Here is a 15,464-nt window from a genome sequence, read left to right on the forward strand (position 1 = left end):
ATTACCGACACATTCTTTTTAATGCATAGTTTTCCCTCTTTTTAATAAATTGTATTTTTAATGCTACATAATAAAAATGCTACTGAAACTCAGTATTGTGTGGTTGTATTAAGTCAACTCAGTATTGTGTGTGGCCTCCACCTGCCTGTATGACCTCCCTACAGGGCCCGGGCATGCTCCTGATGAGGTGGCTGTATGACCTCCCTACAGGGCCCGGGCATGCTCCTGATGAGGTGGCTGTATGACCTCCCTACAGGGCCCGGGCATGCTCCTGATGAGGTGGCTGTATGACCTCCCTACAGGGCCCGGGCATGCTCCTGATGAGGTGTCTGTATGACCTCCCTTCAAGGCCCGGGCATGCTCCCGATGAGGTGGCTGTTTGACACACTCCAGCCACATAAGGTCTAGCATTGTCCTGCATTAGAAGGAACCCAACCGCACCAGCATATGGTCTTACAGGGGCTCTGAGGAGCTCAGTACCTAATGGCAGTCAGGCTACTTCTGGCAGGAGGACTGCCCTGCCCCCCAAAGAGATACCACCCCACACCATTACTGAGCCACTGCTAAACAGGTCATGCTGAAGGATGTTGCTGGCAGCAGATCGCTCTCCACAGCGTCTCCAGACTCTGTCACATCTGTCACATGTGCTCAGTGTGAACCTCCTCATTCCACCCTCATGGAGTCTGTTTCTGACAGTTTGAGCAGACACCTGGATATTAGTGGCTGCTGGAGGTCATTTTACAAGGCTCTGGCACTTCTCTTCCTTGCACAAAGGAGGAGGTAGCGGCCCTGCTGCTGGGATGTTGCCCTCCTACAGCCCCCTCCACTGGTATCTGCTCCATGCTCTGGACACTACGCTGACAGACACAGCTAATGTTCTTGCCTCAGCTGGCATTGATGTGCCATCCTGGATGAGCTGCACTACCTGAGCCACTTGTGTGGGTTCTAGACACCGCCTCACGTTACCTCTATAGGTGAGAGCAATGACAAAATACAAAAGTGATCAAAACAACAGCCAAACGGGATGAGAAACGGTCTGTGATCACCACCTGCAGATTCTCTCCTTTATACGGGGTGTCTTGCTATTTGCCCTTCATTGTTCCAGGAGAGATTGATTCCCCATCAGGGTACAATTGACTTGGCGTTATATTATGTTATTTTGTTGAGCAGTGTAGCTGTGAATGCGCCTTGACTAGAGTCTTTTTTTAATGTGTTTACTTATACATCAGTCAGCCATGTTCCCTTGGGTTACCATGGAGACTGGAAAAGCACTTTTCACTTGAAAACTCTATTTGGGCCTAACAAGGTCATTGACTATCCTGATTATATGTATGATTCCCACCCCAAATTATCTCCATGACAACACTGCAGCTTCACGCCTACATATATACGGTTGCCAGGGCTACGCCTTCATCACTACCGTAACCTTTCTGGACTCCAGTAAAATGGCCGCCGCCTCCGGGACGCAGTAGAATTTACCTCACTGCCCTTCCCACAATGCCTTTCGGCCCCGCCCTTTCCTTTGCTGTATGACGTGGCCGCGCAGCATGCCGGGACTTGTAGTGTACGCTCTGCCGTCGGCCGCTGTGTGGACGCCGCACGCTGGAGCCTGAGGCCGGAGGAGACCGAGCAGAGCCGGGCCGGGGGCAGCGCAGCAGAGAGGTGTGTGTGTCCGGATACCGTGCGCTGTGTGATGGGGATGTGTAGCAGCTGCTCTCTGTATATACAGCTGTAGAGCAGTGCCCTCTCACCCGTCATTCTCCAGCTGTTGCAGAACTACAACTCCCAGCATGCTCATGCAGGAGGTCGTAGTTATATAGCTGCTGGGTGTAGTTGGCAGCCCTTGTATTACAGGTTATGATGGGAGTTGTAGTTCTATAACCAGTATTGGACAGGGATGGGGACCTGCTGCCCTCCATGCTGCAAAACTACAACTCCCAGCATGCCCGGCAGCCAAAGCCAGGTTATATGTGTCCGGGCCTGATGGGAGTTGTAGTATTGCGGCAGCTGGAGGCTGACAGGTCCATCATTGGCCGGCTCATCCCTATATGCCATCAGCTTCTGTCTATGGCCTCCTATAGCGTGACAGCCAGAGCTGCGCTCATACTTCTGCTCTGTCACTGAGGCAGCAGAGGGTGTGAGGTAACAGGAGGGCAGCAGAGGGTGTGAGGTAACAGGAGAGCAGCAGAGGGTGTGAGGTAACAGGAGGAGAGCGGCAGAGGGTGTGAGGTAACAGGAGGAGAGCGGCAGAGGGTGTGAGGTAACAGGAGAGCAGCAGAGGGTGTGAGGTAACAGAAGAGCGGCAGAGGGTGTGAGGTAACAGAAGAGCGGCAGAGGGTGTGAGGTAACAGGAGGAGAGCGGCAGAGGGTGTGAGGTAACAGGAGAGCAGCAGAGGGTGTGAGCTAACAGAAGAGCGGCAGAGGGTGTGAGGTAACAGGAGGAGAGCGGCAGAGGGTGTGAGGTAACAGGAGGAGAGCGGCAGAGGGTGTGAGGTAACAGGAGGAGAGCGGCAGAGGGTGTGAGGTAACAGGAGGAGAGCGGCAGAGGGTGTGAGGTAACAGGAGGAGAGCGCAGAGGGTGTGAGGTAACAGGAGGAGAGCGGCAGAGGGTGTGAGGTAACAGGAGGAGAGCGGCAGAGGGTGTGAGGTAACAGGAGGAGAGCGGCAGAGGGTGTGAGGTAACAGGAGGAGAGCGGCAGAGGGTGTGAGGTAACAGGAGAGCTGCCGAGCTGAGTGTGCTGCCTGCCATGTGACATGAATGATGAGCGTTGCCTATATCAGAAGAGGTGTCCGGGATATAGCAGAACTGTGAGCACAGCTCTGGAGGGAGCTGAGGTATACCTGCTGCAAAACTACAACTCCCAGCATGCCCTGCCAGCCTTTTCTGCTATCCACCAATGCGTCCTATTCCCCGATCTCCAGCTGGTTCAGAACTATAACTCCCAGCATGTAGTTTTACAGCAGCTGGAGAGTGACAGGTCAGGGGATAGGACGCACTGGTGTACATGGTGGGAGCCTGCTTGCAGCAGAAGAGGGATTGCAGCTCTGGCTGTGTCTGGAGTAGCAGAGCTGTATATGTTCCTGGACACCATGTGTCTGTGTCTGTATCTGGAGTAGCAGAGCTGTATATGTTCCTGGACACCATGTGTCTGTGTCTGTATCTGGAGTAGCAGAGCTGTATATGTTCCTGGACACCATGTGTCTGTGTCTGTATCTGGAGTAGCAGAGCTGTATATGTTCCTGGACACCATGTGTCTGTGTCTGTATCTGGAGTAGCAGAGCTGTATACGCTCCTGGACATCACATGTAGCTGTGTCTGTATCTGGAGTAGCAGAGCTGTATATGTTCCTGGACACCATGTAGCTGTATATGTTCCTGGACATCACATGTAGCTGTGTCTGTATCTGGAGTAGCAGAGCTGTATATGTTCCTGGACACCATGTAGCTGTATCTGGAGTAGCAGAGCTGTATATGTTCCTGGACACCATGTAGCTTATAGTTTATACATACCCAGCATTCCTCAGGGTGTAACCCTTTCCTGGCTGGGGTCAGTGATGTTTACTACAGTCCCTTGCGGTGTGTTGTAATCCTGGGGAGGGGGGGTGGGGGGCGCCGGCGGGCTCTGCTGTTCTATCCTGGGCTCCTGTACCGCCCCTGTGCTGAGGTAACCCCAGGACGGTATGTTCCAGATCTGGGTAATGCTGAAGCTTCATTCCCCGAGCTCCTCTCGCTGCCTGTATACGGTGATTATCCCCTTGCCTGCCGCTCTGTCCTGACTGTCTCCTCTCTCTGTAATAACACGCCGCCTGTATACGGTGATTATCCCCTTGCCTGCCGCTCTGTCCTGACTGTCTCCTCTCTCTGTAATAACACGCCGCCTGTATACGGTGATTAACCCTTCGTCTGCAGCCGCTCTGTCCTGACTGTCTCCTCTCTCTGTAATAACACGCCGCCTGTATACGGTGATTAACCCCTTGCCTGCCGCTCTGTCCTGACTGTCTCCTCTCTCTGTAATAACACGCTGCCTGTATACGGTGATTAACCCTTCGTCTGCAGCCGCTCCATCCATGTGCTGCCACCTTCCTGACTGTCTCCTCTCTATAACATGCCGCCTGTATACGTTGATTAACCCCTCTCCTGCCGCCATGTGTTGCAACCTCCCTGACTGTCTCCTCTCTCTGTAATAACACGCTGCCTGTATACAGTGGTTAACTCCTTGACTGCCGCTCCGTCCATGTGCTGCCACCTTCCTGACTGTCTCCTCTCTTTTGCAGGTGTTACAGCGCCATCCGGTGTCTTATGGGGTTCCACAGCAGAGGGGTGAGTACGGGAAACCTTGGGGGACCCGGTGCAGATGTAACCTGTTGATCTTGGCACAAATCATGGGCTTGTATCTGATCCCGACGATCCCCACTGCCAGGACAGGAACGGGTCCGGTTGGTGCAGTAACAATAGTCTGTAACCTTCAGCAATCTGTCGCCCTCCCTCAGGCAGACGTGTGGCAGCTGTGACCCTGGCAGGCAAACAGCAGCGTGATTATGAGCAAGCGGCTGTTACTGGGCAGCGGCCTTCCTGTAGTGTATAGGGGTAGAACAACAACATGGAGGTCTAACATTGTCTCTGAGGTATACACAGTGCTGGGGGGGGCATTGTCTCTGAGGTATACACAGTGCTGGGGGGGGGACATTGTCTCTGAGGTATACACAGTGCTGGGGGGGGACATTATCTCTGAGGTATACACAGTGCTGGGGGGGGACATTGTCTCTGAGGTATACACAGTGCTGGGGGGGGGCATTGTCTCTGAGGTATACACAGTGCTGGGGGGGGGGACATTGTCTCTGAGGTATACACAGTGCTGGGGGGGTGACATTGTCTCTGAGGTATACACAGTGCTGGGGGGGGACATTGTCTCTGAGGTATACACAGTGCTGGGGGGGGCATTGTCTCTGAGGTATACACAGTGCTGGGGGGGGCATTGTCTCTGAGGTATACACAGTGCTGGGGGGGGAGACATTGTCTCTGAGGTATACACAGTGCTGGGGGGGGAGACATTGTCTCTGAGGTATACACAGTGCTGGGGGGGGACATTGTCTCTGAGGTATACACAGTGCTGGGGGGGGACATTGTCTCTGAGGTATGCACAGTGCTGGGGGGGACATTGTCTCTGAGGTATACACAGTGCTGGGGGGGGGCATTGTCTCTGAGGTATACACAGTGCTGGGGGGGACATTGTCTCTGAGGTATACACAGTGCTGGGGGGGGACATTGTCTCTGAGGTATACACAGTGCTGGGGGGGGACATTGTCTCTGAGGTATGCACAGTGCTGGGGGGGACATTGTCTCTGAGGTATACACAGTGCTGGGGGGGGACATTGTCTCTGAGGTATACACAGTGCTGGGGGGGGACATTGTCTCTGAGGTATACACAGTGCTGGGGGGGGACATTGTCTCTGAGGTATACACAGTGCTGGGGGGGGACATTGTCTCTGAGGTATACACAGTGCTGGGGGGGGACATTGTCCTCTGAGGTATACACAGTGCTGGGGGGGGACATTGTCTCTGAGGTATACACAGTGCTGGGGGGGGACATTGTCTCTGAGGTATACACAGTGCTGGGGGGGGACATTGTCTCTGAGGTATACACAGTGCTGGGGGGGGACATTGTCTCTGAGGTATACACAGTGCTGGGGGGGGACATTGTCTCTGAGGTATACACAGTGCTGGGGGGGGACATTGTCTCTGAGGTATACACAGTGCTGGGGGGGGACATTGTCTCTGAGGTATACACAGTGCTGGGGGGGGGCATTGTCTCTGAGTTATACACAGTGCTGGGGGGGGGCATTGTCTCTGAGGTATACAGTGCTGGGGGGGGGACATTGTCTCTGAGGTATACACAGTGCTGGGGGGTCCATCCTTATCCTTGTTCGCGGTGCGACCTTAATGCCACATTTTAGGATCTGGTAAGGTTTTCGTCCTTGTTTGACGGCTGTTTCCTTTTCAGCGGGTTTGCACCTTGTGAGGTTCCGGCTGTTACTTCTAGTTACCGTCTCCTTGTGATTCATTATGGGCGACAATTATAATGTCAGACTCTTCCCCCGGCCCCCGATACGTCCTGTCTCCTGACTCTTCTCTCTCGTCTCCGTCTCTCCTGTAGATGGATAAAGCTGCCGCGTCCTTTCTTCCTGTGACCTGAGCTGTCTCAGATATTTAAGGTAAATGTCTTTATACTTTGTATTCACACAACGTTCCCGCTTACACAGTGCAGTCACGTTGTTATCCATTATTAATGTCTTCCCTGATGGTGGGTAGAGCATAGCCCCCCCCCGGTGGTCGGGAATGGGCCGGCTCCTCCCCCCGGTGGTCGGGAACGGGCCGGCTCCCCCCCCCCGGTGGTCGGGAATGGTCCGGCTCCCCCCCGGTGGTCGGGAATGGGCCGGCTCCCCCCCTGTGGTCGGGAATGGGCCGGCTCCCCCCCTGTGGTCGGGAATGGGCCGGCTCCCCCCCTGTGGTCGGGAATGGGCCGGCTCCCCCCCGGTGGTCGGGAATGGGCCGGCTCCCCCCCGGTGGTCGGGAATGGGCCGGCTCCCCCCCGGTGGTTGGAATTGGGTTGTCAGTAGCAGCAGAATGTGGGTGCAGCTTTGGTTGTAACTAGGATAAGACAGGATAAGTGAAATGTTTTCCGTCAGTCACCCGTTGTCTCCTCCTTCTCTCCGCACAGGTTGTGAAGTATCGCAGTTGCTCTCGGACGGCAGAGTCTTCAGGATTCAGGTGAGTTTCCCCGACACGTTCGCTCTTGTGTCGTTTTTTGCCTCCTCTTATGCGGCTTTTCTTGCAGGAACCTTCAAGATGCTGCGGAAGAACATGCTGGAGCTGGTGGCGCGGGGGGCGCTGAACCCCCCTCTTCGGATGTCCTCCATACTGCTGCGATCCCGCTCCACCTCTGCCACAGATCACAACCACGTGGAGTTGGCCCGAGAGAGGTCCAAGACCGTCACCTCCTTCTACAACCAGTCCAGCATCGACCAGGCGGCGGAGAAGGTACAGGGCCGAGCACCAGTGTGATCTCCTCAGTGTTCTGCATTATAGATTCTAATGGTGGACAGTCATTAAAGGAGTAAAACACGACATGGAGAGAAAGGAACGGCTGCACATCCCATCTATGGCTGATACTAGTGCCGCTAGGCCTATTTCAAAATTCAACACCAGGGTGTCTGTATATATTTGATCAAACCATAATAGCCCCGTGTACCAACGTGCAGGTCCCCTGGTTCACACGGGTCCCTACGCTAACTCCACACCGCCAACCCTGCAAAGCGTGCACATGCAGGGAAGGGAGGCCATAGAACGGCCCTGCAACCCCAATGTCTCAGGACCAAACCCAAAATTAAAGGGGTAGTGCGGCACTAAACAATTATTCACTAAATAACACACATTACAAAGTTATACAACTTTGTAATGTATGTTATGTTAGTGAATCGCCACCTTCCCCGTGTTTCCCCCCACCCATGCTAGACCCGGAAGTGTAGTGTTCTATGCATACCTGCCTCTAGCATGTGTATGTGTGTGTATATATATATGTGTGTATATATATATATATATATATATATATATATATATATATATATATATATATTATATATATATATATATGTGCAGGGACAGGGTGGATATAGAGATCTATATCTGAGTACAGGGCTTGTATATATAATCTCAGCCTGCAGCCCAGTATCCTGCATTCTCGTACATGGCCACTAGGGGCGCTGTCTCTGACTTGTGTTTCTCCTCTCCAGCCCTCGGTACGTCTCACCCCCACCACCATGCTGTACTCGGGACGGTCTCAGGATGGCAGCCACATTCTGGTAAGAGCTATTGTCTCTGCTCCTTGTAGCGGGCTGGATGTGTTATATACAGATGTAACCATATATATACAGATGTAGCAATTGCCGCCTCCCCCTCCTCTATAGAAAAGTGCCAGATATCTGCACAAAGAGCTCCCTGTCCGCATCGCACACCGGATCAAAGGTTTCCGCAGCCTCCCGTTCATCATCGGCTGTAACCCCACCATCCTCCATGTGGTATGTACCCCTCCTCGGATATCCCCCCCCCCCCCCCCCTTCCTCCTGCCCCGCACCTTTCTCATGTATCTCCATCTGTCTTTCAGCATGAGCTTTATATCCGTGCCTTCCAGAAGCTGAGCGAGTATCCTCCGGTAAGTTACGCTGCCACCGGCGGCATCCGCTCACCTGCCTTGGGCAGCATCACCCTTATCCCGTGTGTTTCCTGCACAGATCACAGACCACGAGGTGGAGAGCCAATACTGCAAGCTTCTCCGACAGCTGCTCGACGACCACAAGGACGTGGTGACCCAGCTGGCCGAGGGGCTGAGAGAGTGCCGCAAGCATATACAGGTAGGGGTTAAATAGGGGTATACGGATCAGGTGCCCTGCAGTATGGTGGGTGGGATCAGATCAGGAGAATGTGAGGGGGGGGGGGGGGGGGGGGGGGGGGGGGGGACAGGACAGCGGACATTACTGCCTGACCTCTGACCCGTGATCTGTAACCCCCGCAGGATGAGAAAGTGATCCGATACTTCCTGGATAAAACATTGACATCACGACTTGGCATACGGATGCTGGCCACCCATCACCTGTCCCTGCACGAGGATCGGGTAAGTATACATTCTGTACAGGTAGATAATACAGGATACAGCAGAATAGTGAGTGCAGCTCTGGAGTATAATACAGTATGTAACTCAGGATCAGTAATGTATGTACACAGTGACCCCCACCAGCAGAATAGTGAGTGCAGCTCTGGAGTATAATACAGGATGTAACTCAGGATCAGTAATGTATGTACACAGTGACCTCACCAGCAGAATAGTGAGTGCAGCTCTGGAGTATAATACAGGATGTAACTTAGGATCAGTAATACATATACACAGTGACCTCACCAGCAGAATAGTGAGTGCAGCTCTGGAGTATAATACAGGATGTAACTCAGGATCAGTAATACATGTACACAGTGACCTCACCAGCAGAATAGTGAGTGCAGCTCTGGAGTATAATACAGGATGTAACTCAGGATCAGTACAGGATCAGTAATGTAATGTATGTACACAGTGACTACACCAGCAGAAGAGTGCAGCTCTAGAGTATAATACAGGATGAGATTTGCTGTGTTTTATGTGTTCATACTCCTTTTATACTCTCCACAGCCAGATTTCGTCGGCATAATCTGCACCCGTCTGTCACCCAAGAAGATTATAGAGAAGTGGGTGGATTTTGCCCGGTAAGATATATTGTTTCTCTACTTTCCCTCTTGCATAACTGCTTGCAGTTTCTTGATAACTATAGCCGCTTTGTTGCCTTTTTCCAGGCGCCTTTGTGAACATAAGTACGGTAATGCCCCCCGGGTGCGGATTAATGGCCACGTAGCTGCCCGCTTCCCATTCATCCCGATGCCCCTGGATTATATCCTCCCAGAGCTGCTGAAGAACTCTATGCGGTATGTACAGTATGCTTTTCTGTACTTGCCTTTTTTAATGTTTCTTCTATTTTTGTGATGTAGTTTTCCCTTTACTGCCAGGGCGACCATGGAGAGTCACATTGATACTCCCTACAATGTCCCGGACATCTCCATCACCATCGCCAACAATGACATCGACCTGATAATCCGGTGAGATGATGATCGTGTTGTCAGTTCTCTTATTTTAGTGTTTTTGTTTTTTTCCTGTAAAGTCTTGAGTCTGTGTGTCCGTTCCTCGCAGGATCTCTGACCGAGGTGGCGGCATTTCTCACAACCATCTAGAGAGAGTTATGGATTACCACTTCACCACCGCAGAGACCAGCACTCAGGATCCCAGAATCAACCCCATATTCGGAAATATGGTGGGACATGGTGAACAGCGGCCAGTCTGGACCCATGCATGGGTGAGTGTCGCATCGCTGCCTGCTACATTAGGTTGAAATGCTGACCTGGTGGGTTATAGATAAATAGTAACATACCATAGGGGATTACACACCTCTCTGCTGGCTCCCACCCCTCCCCTAACTTTCAGAAGAGTATAACCTTGTCTATAGGATCCAGTCCAAGTATCCTGAGGGTGTGAGGGTGTTTTCTCCCAAGTAACTTGAGATAGAGGGTGAAATCTCTTTATAAAAGAGAGCAGCCAGTGCTGGTAACAAATGCTAGAGGGGATTCTTGTTTATGATGTGGCCCCAGATACATGGAAAGGAAGGATTACTATGTTGTGTCTGATACTTTGTGGAAGATTATAATGCATAGTCTGAGGTGTAGGGTATCCCAATTTGTGATATCCAGTGCTGGATCTTAAAGAAGAAACCCAAAAAAATAAAAAAATGGCAGGCGGGCAGGGGGTAGAGAAAATAATGAGCAAGTACAGTCACCCCTCCTGGTGCCTCCGTAGTGACGCTCCTGTTCCACGCCTTCGGCTGTCATCTTCTATGGTGTCACATACTCGGCAATTGCCTGCTCAGCCAGTCAGTGACTGATACGGTGTCCCGCCCCAGTCACTGATTGGTTGAATGGGCAGTCACTCAGTCAGATACGTCACGTTGCAGCTAGGAGAGCTGCAGGTCACCAGCAGCTGAGAACGGGATCACAGAGTGGTGTCACAGGGCATGAGGATAAGCAAGTAAAATTGTGTATTAGTGGTGGCACTTTTCATCATTCAGCCAACAGTTCTGTCTCCCATGCTTTCTGTACATGTGAAGTGTTCTTGTGGTAGCTTAGCCCTCTGAGAACAAAGTAGTTGGGCAGTGAAGTCTTATTATATCTGACCCCCCCCCCTATCTCCACTAACATGGTTTTGTTAGTCCCATGCATTGTATAATGACAGCTAAACCCGCCACTGGGGGCAGCCCACATCTGTATACATTTCATGAGGACCTTTAGCGTATGGGCTCTGCCTCCCAGGTGTCATGTGGGTCTGTTCTCAGTGCTGCTGCCCCTCTTCTGTGTTGTAGGTTTGGCTTTGGTCTCCCCACCTCCCGTGCATACGCAGAGTACTTGGGTGGCTCCCTCTGCATTCAGTCACTACAGGGGCATCGGAACGGATGTCTACCTGCGTCTCAAGCACATTGACGGGAAGGAGGAGAGCTTCCGTATATAAGGGCATGGAGACCCAGCGGACCGGGGCCTTGCTCCAGCTCCTCATCATAGAAGATTTGGGTAACTTATAAAATGCTGTCTTCTCCTCTGGCTAATGGGATTTTCCTTCTTCTATCCTCCTTGAGGACTGTGAATAAGTCTTCTTGTCACAAAAGACCTTCCACCTTCTGGACTTCAGGAAGCGCCTAGGCCAAAACCTCCTTCTGTTGTGTCTTCCTGCGTTTCGCTCCTCACTATTGTGTTTGTGGAGCTGGTGCTGTTGACCTCTGCCTACCACCGCAAAACCTTCAACAGCTGTGGCATTGTATATGGCGTCATATACGACAAGTTCTCTGGATTCTGCTTATAAGACTAGACTCTTGGTCAGTCTTAAGATTTTTGACTATAATGGGACCACAACCTCTTGAGATTTAGACCTGGATGTCTGAGACGTTGATAGAACCAATCTAAAATCTATCGGCAATTTTGGGTTCTGTGGAATCAACATGAGATTAACCCTTTGTTCTTGGATCTTCAGTGTTCCCCAGACGTCGCCATGATGGATCCTCTGTGAGCTTTATCTGAGGAGACCTCATCGTGTTTCTTTCAGGCTTCGACTTACAAGGTCTTTCAGGTCATTGGAACCAAAACAAAAGCAGTAAATGAACAATTCCTCTTGTCTACGGAGGTTCCTTGCACCCCACCATTGGATGCGGTCTTTTGCAGTGGACACCACCTGTCCGGTTACGTGGTAGAGAATCCTATAGAATAACGTATAGCACTTATCGTCTTCATTATGCTGATTGTCCAGGTTTTCCTGTCTCGCAGTAACCCGTCACCATTTCCTCTGTGATTCCCCCCGACCACCACCATGTTCCGGAGGAGGGAAGATCTGAAAGTCTATTTAGTGATACAGAGTTATTTTTTGTTACGGTTTTTGTGATCCAAAGTTCATGTTGACACTTGTGTCTTCGTTGGTTGTTCAGTGTAAATCGTGCTCCCTCCTTGGATCTAACCGGAGTGTTCTGTATGGACACGTGGCTGTTCTGTATGTATGGATCTTGGTTCTGGGTATCTGAGAACTTGTGCAATGAATCTGGGTCCTCTCCTGGGTATCTCAGGGCCCAGTGGTCCACCCCTTTAAGATCGAATACCGCGTTTGGTGCTTTGAAGATCTTTTAGCGCCTTAAGGTCGAGTCTACTAGGCCGTGACTTTAGGAATAGCTTGCTGGGAGCTCCTGCGACAATCATGTATGAATAGGAGGAAAGCCTGTGTCTCCTCTAAGCATCCGCATAATACTGAAGGCGACTCTGCACCTGCTGGTCTGTAGTGATGATACGTTCTGTCATCCTACAGAAAGTGCCAGTTTTTGGTTTTTTTTTTATTTGTAAATTTTAAAACCTCTGCAGCTCCTCCTCCCCCCTCCCCAGCAGTAATTACAAGTGTGGAGATTACTTAATTTTGAATGGAAGATTTTTTTTTTCTGTTTCATGGAATAATAAAAATGAATGCTGACTCAGGCACAGAACTAACCACAGCGGGGTGCTTCACTGGTCTGCGTGTCCTTCATTTGCTAGAGGGTGGAGGTACTATGTGCTGTGTTCTGTATGGCAAATCTGGGCATGTTGGAAAGCCCTTCTAAGTACAGGAATTTAACTACTATAATACTGCTCCTATATACAGGGATATAACTACTATAATACTGCTCCAATATACAGGAATATAACTACTATAATACTGCTCCTATATACAGGAATATACTATTATAATACTGCTCCTATATACAGGAATATAACTACTATAATACTGCCCCCCTATATACAGGAATATAACTACTATAATACTGCCCCCTATATACAGGGATATACTACTATAATACTGCTCCTATATACAGGAATATAACTACTATAATACTGCCCCCTATATACAGGAATATAACTACTATAATACTGCCCCCTATATACAGGGATATACTACTATAATACAGCCCCTATATACAGGAATATAACTACTATAATACTGCCCCCTATATACAGGGATATAACTACTATAATAATGCTCCTACATACAAGAATATAACTACTATAATACTGCTCCTATATACAGGAATATAACTACTATAATACTGCTCCTATATACAGGAATATAAACTACTATAATACTGCTCCTATATACAAGAATATAACTACTATAATACTGCTCCTATATACAGGAATATAACTACTATAATACGGTTCAGGAAGAAAAAGAGTGCTGCACCTCACACCTATGGCTGATACTAGTACCTCTCGGCTGCATAAAAAACATCAGAATTCTGTATGTGATTGATCAAGCCACACTGCCCAATGTACCTCGTGCAGGTATCTGATACACATGGGTCCCTACACTAAGTCCACACTGTGCCGGTCAGTGACCACCACCCCCGCAGGCGTGCACAGTCAGGAAGGGAGGCCATGGAACGGCCCTGCAAACCCCCATGCCACAGGACCAGACCCAAAAATGCCACACCAAAACCCAGCCAGCACCACCGGCGGAGGAAGTGTAATACCATATCCATACTTGTGTCGTTTGGGGGCAGCCTTCCCCGCCGGTGGTGCTGGCCGGGTTTTGGTGGGGCTTTTTGGGTCTGGTCCTGTGACATTGGGGTTGCAGGGCCGTTCCATGGCCTCCCTTCCCTGCACGTGCACGCTTTGCGGGGTTGGCGGTCGCTGACCGACACGGTGTGGAGTTAGCGTAGGGACCCGTGTGGACCAGAGGACCTGCGCGGTGGTACACGGGGCAATATGGCTTGATCAATTCATATACAGACACTCTGGTGTTGATTTTTAATATAGGCCTAGCGGCATTATTATCAGCCATAGATGGGATGTGCAGCCGTTCCATTTTCTCCAGTTCGTGTTTTACAGTTCTCCCTCTCTGAACAGCTAGCACTCCTTTATAAGACCCACATGACCAAAATTAGCAGGATATGCCTGTGCTCACATGTCTGGACCCTATGTCTTCTCCATTCTGTGAGAGCAGCAATGGTAAGTGTAATACCATATCCATACTTGTGTCGTTTGGGGGCAGCCTTCCCCGCCGGTGGTGCTGGCCGGGTTTTGGTGGGGCTTTTTGGGTCTGGTCCTGTGACATTGGGTTGCAGGGCCGTTCCATGGCCTCCCTTCCCTGCACGTGCACGCTTTGCGGGGTTGGCGGTCGCTGACCGACACGGTGTGGAGTTAGCGTAGGGACCCGTGTGGACCAGAGGACCTGCGCGGTGGTACACGGGGCAATATGGCTTGATCAATTCATATACAGACACTCTGGTGTTGATTTTTTAATATAGGCCTAGCGCATTATTATCAGCCATAGATGGGATGTGTAGCCGTTCCATTTTCTCCAGTTCGTTATAACTACTATAATACTGCTCCTATATACAAGAATATAACTACTATAATACTGCTCCTATATACAGGAATATAACTACTATAAAACTGCCCCTATATACAGGAATATAACTACTATAATACTGCCCCTATATACAGGAATATAACTACTATAATACTGCTCCTATATACAGGAATAAACTACTATAATACTGCTCCTATATACAGGAATATAACTACTATAATACTGCTCCTATATACAGGAATATAACTACTATAATACTGCTTCTATATACAGGAATATAACTACTATAATACTGTCCCCTATATACAGGAATATAACTACTATAAAACTGCCCCTATATACAGGAATATAACTACTATAATACTGCGCGGTGTTACACGGGGCAATATGGCTTGATCAATTCATATACAGACACTCTGGTGTTGATTTTTAATATAGGCCTAGCGGCATTAGTATCAGCCATAGATGGGATGTGCAGCGGTTCCATTCTCTCCAGTTCGTGTATAACTACTATAATACTTGCTTCTATATACAGGAATATAACTACTATAATACTGCTCCTATATACAGGAATATAACTACTATAATGGTGGAGACGGAGCGGCTGGCACTACTACTACCTGCACAATCAGACTGCGATGCAACGGACAGGCAAGCTCTAAACTGGATAAATATACGGCTAGTGGAGGTGCCCAAATGCCAAAGAAAACAGTCCAACTTGAATTAGGTAGAAAAATTGAGGCGGTCACTCACCACTTTAGATGCGAGGATACTTTATTCATCCAGGAATGAACATAGCAGGGAAGGGGGAAGGTGGAGGAGCGGTGCAATCAGACAAACTTTTTCGCGGACCTGACCAGACCTGACGAAGCGGAGTCCGCGAAAACGTTTGTCTGATTGCACCCGCTCCTCCACCTTCCCCCTTCCTGCTATGTTCATTCCTGATGAATAAAGTATCCTCGGC

General features: G+C 50.0%; 1 pseudogene; it reads left to right on the forward strand.

Annotated features, from left to right (window-relative positions):
* The first annotated feature begins 3,694 nt into the window (after positions 1–3,694).
* Positions 3,695–12,647, forward strand: LOC138801616 (branched-chain alpha-ketoacid dehydrogenase kinase-like; annotated as a pseudogene).
* The last annotated feature ends 2,817 nt before the right edge of the window (positions 12,648–15,464 follow it).

Source organism: Dendropsophus ebraccatus, chromosome 9 (assembly GCF_027789765.1).
Source record: "Dendropsophus ebraccatus isolate aDenEbr1 chromosome 9, aDenEbr1.pat, whole genome shotgun sequence".
Classification (NCBI taxonomy): Eukaryota; Metazoa; Chordata; class Amphibia; order Anura; family Hylidae; genus Dendropsophus; species Dendropsophus ebraccatus.